The sequence below is a fragment of the Triticum dicoccoides genome, chromosome 2B, assembly GCF_002162155.2.
Source record: "Triticum dicoccoides isolate Atlit2015 ecotype Zavitan chromosome 2B, WEW_v2.0, whole genome shotgun sequence".
In the NCBI taxonomy this organism is placed as follows: domain Eukaryota; kingdom Viridiplantae; phylum Streptophyta; class Magnoliopsida; order Poales; family Poaceae; genus Triticum; species Triticum dicoccoides.
Window position 1 is genome coordinate 810,174,224 of NC_041383.1, and position 3,763 is coordinate 810,177,986.

Consider the following 3,763-nt stretch of genomic DNA (forward strand, 5'->3'; position numbering starts at 1 on the left):
TTGCGGCGATCTAGGAGGATGGCTTAATTTCTGGTTCTTTTGGACTCTTTGCTGGCCTGCGTGCCATGTTTGGCTGGTTGCCATGTACTCGCACTTCTTAACTCTGTTCTGCTCGGCTTATGTGTTGTTCTGGGGCTGTGATGTGACTCTGCCTGGTGCCTTTATTTATAAAGTCGGGCGCATGCTTTTTATCTAAAAAAGTGAAAACTGGAGAGATTTGGAGCTTTGCTCTCTATCACTCGCAGCTTGCTGCAATCTCCGACCTTCATGTGCGTTAGACGCTGAAGATGATAAGGTATCTTCAAGCAGTTTCCTTACTACAATCCCTGAGTATAACCTGTTGTAAAGCTGAAGAACTGGAAAGGAGGCAACATAGCTCGTCACCCGTAATACGGACCATAAGCAGCTCTAGTTTTGTCAGGCTTCTCAAGCAACATAGCCCAGCTACAGGATGAAAGGAATGTTAAATTATAGGCTTGTGTGAGTTGTAACGTGGCACGTATGTGTCATTGTGTAACGCGTGCGTATCGTGTTGCTTTGTATCTAGGCAGGTTGTTAGAGTAGATAGATCCTCTCTTGTATAGCCTTGGAGTATCGATCAAGTCTACAACAACCTAGCCGCACCATGTACTTGTTTGCCTATTTAAACACGCACGTGTCCCTGCGGTATGCATACGCTTCCAATCTTAGTTCTTTCATGGTAACCAGAGCCATCCTCGAGCGCATCCATGGCAGCGTCTTCAAGCTCATTCCCATCCTCGCCATTCGTGCACGCCACCACCGAGAAGCTCACGAAGGGCAACCAAGCCCTATGGCGGGCCACGGTGCTCTCAGCCATCCGGGGAGCACAGATGGCCAAGTACCTCGACGTCGAGCAGCCGCCACCCCCCATGCAGATTGATGTGGCCTCGTTTGATGGAAAGACGACGGCAAAGGCGCCGAACCCTGAATTCCAAACCTGGTATGCACAAGATCAACAAGTCTTCTCCTATCTCCTGATGACTCTTCCTCACGAGATAGCTATCCAGGTCGCCTCTTGCCACACCTCTGCTGAGCTCTGGAACACGGTGGAAGGGATGCTTGCATCTCACACCCGTTCCCAGACCACCAATGTTCGGATCGCCCTCGCAAACTTGCAGAAGGGCAACTCCTCCATCACCGACTACGTAGGAAGATCAAGTCCCTCTGCGACGAACTGATCGCTGCAGGGAAGAGGGTGGACGACGATGACATCATCTCTCACATCCTGGCCGGGCTAGATGAAGATTTTGACCCGGTGGTGTCCGCCATGTGTTCCTGGGTGGAGCCGGTGACCGTGGCCGAGCTGTTTTCATAGCTGCTAAGTTTCGAGACGTGGCTAAATCTTTGAGGCGGAGGTTCACAGTCCTCTGCCAACGCTGCTACCCGAGGCCGTAGAAACGACGGTGGCGGTGGTGATCGCGGCCGCGGACAAGGCGGCAATGGTGGTGACCGCGGCGGGCGCGGCGGCGGCTACTCCAAACCTGGAGGGTGCAGCGGCGGACACGGTGGCAACAACGACGACGGAGGCAACTACAACAATAATCATGCCTCCGCCCCCAGGGTCCAGTGCCAGATTTGTGGCAAGATGGGCCATCCAGCCTGGAAGTGCTGGAAGCGCTACGATGAATCCTACCAAGGCGTGGAGGAGAAGTCGGCCAATCTCGCTGCACCGCAGTACGGGGTGGACACGAACTGGTACCTGGATAGCGGTGTCACTGATCACATCACATGAGATTTGGAGAAGCTGACCGTGCGTGATTGCTGCACTGGAAACGAGCAGATTCATACTGCCAGTGGATCAGGTATGGTTATTAAAAATATTGGTCATTCAACTATTCATACTCCGGATCGAGATCTCCTCCTAAACAACATTCTTCATGTACCTCAAGCCAACAAAAGCCTAATCTCTGCTAGCCGCCTTGCTGTTGACAATGATTCCTTTGTTGAAATTCATCCCTACTCTTTTCTTGTCAAGGAATGGGGAACGAAGAAGGTGCTCCTTCGAGGCAGGGGTAGAAGAGGACTCTACCCAGTTAGGCACACGGGATCCGATGCCAAGAAACACATGCTCAGTGCCACCAAGCTATCTTCGGATAGGTGGCACCGGCGTTTAGGCCACCCATCTCCTCTTATTGTTAGCAAAATCATTAGCAAGAATAATCTCCCATGTGCAAATTCTTTCAATTCTTTCAATAAAGATTCTGTATGTGACGCTTGTCAAAAAGACAAAAGTCACCAGTTGCCTCATCCAAAGTCAATAAGTGAATCAAAATTTCCTTTAGAACTTGTGTTTTCCGATGTTTGGGGTCCTGCTGTTGAAACAGTAGGAAGAAAGAAATATTATGTGAGTTTTATTTACAATTTCAGTAAATTCACATGGATATATTTGATCAAACACAAGTCCAAAGTCTTTCAAAAATTTCATGACTTTCAACATCTTGTAGAGCATCAATTTGATCGTAAGATCCTTGCTCTACAAACAGACTGGGGAGGGGAGTATGAAAAGTTGAACTCCTTCTTCACCAAGATAGACATATCTCATCACGTTTCCTGTCCTCACGCTCACCAACAAAATGGGTCAGCTGAGAGAAAACATCGACATATTGTCGAAGTAGGTTTATCCCTTCTAGCTCAAGCCTCTATGCCCTTAAAATTTTGGGATGAAGCCTTCATTGCTGCTACCTATTTGATAAACCGAATTCCTAGAAAAGTCATCAAGTTTGAGACACCCTTTGAAAAACTCTTTCATGAAAAACCCAATTATTCCATTCTTAGAATTTTTGGGTGTGCTTGCTGGCCAAATCTCCCACCCTACAATAATCACAAGCTTCAATTCCGTTCTAAGCAATGTGCTTTTCTTGGGTACAACAATCTTCACAAAGGGTTTAAATGTCTTGACATATCCACTGGACGTGTTTATATCTCCAGAGATGTTATTTTTGATGAAAATATTTTTCCCTTTACTAGTCTTCATCCAAACGCCGGAGCTTGTCTTCGTGCCGAAATTCTACTGCTCTCTCTGGAGTTATTAAATCCTTATGATCATGGGGGTGAATATTCTGATGATCATGTGTTTAATAATCTTAAGCCTGCTACTAATGGAGGCTGTGCTGATGAAAACAGTGAAAAAAACAGCACTCCAAAACGTCATTTTATGCAGCATATGTGTCCAAATCCGACCGACACGGACCCGAAGCGGATCCTACTGATGCGCCTGATCCCGAGAGATTTGGAGGCGGTGTAGAACCTGGCGCGGAAGCTGACTCTGGCGCGTCCCCGACACCGCCAGGCACTAGGCCAACAAGCAGTCAGCTGGCGCGCGACACACAACGCTAGTCTCCTGTGCGGGGCGGCGGTTTCAATACAGCAGGGCCCTCCTCCGACAGCTGGCGGCGATCGGTTGGGTCCGGGTCGGGCAATGATGGCGCACCCCCGACGCGGACCTCTGCTCGTCTGTCGTCTGCGTCAGATTCGGTGGACCCAGCTCCTGGCACACGGGCGTCGGATCCGACGCCCGACCGAGCGACAGTCGAGGAGGATTCGCTGCTGGTATGAGGTGGTAGATCTTCTACGCCAACCACCGGATCTCCCACGGCCACAAACTCTGAACGCCCAAATACACGGGCTAAACAAGGTATATTCAAGCCTAAAGTTCCTAAGGATGGAACTGTCAGGTATGACAAAAATTTCAAAGTCGTAAACTTTGCTGCCACTCAAGAACCTCGTGATCCAGTAAAAGCTT

General features: G+C 49.1%; 1 pseudogene; it reads left to right on the forward strand.

Annotated features, from left to right (window-relative positions):
- The first annotated feature begins 1,213 nt into the window (after positions 1–1,213).
- LOC119266271 lies at positions 1,214–1,352 on the forward strand (annotated as a pseudogene).
- Positions 1,353–3,763: the final 2,411 nt, after the last annotated feature.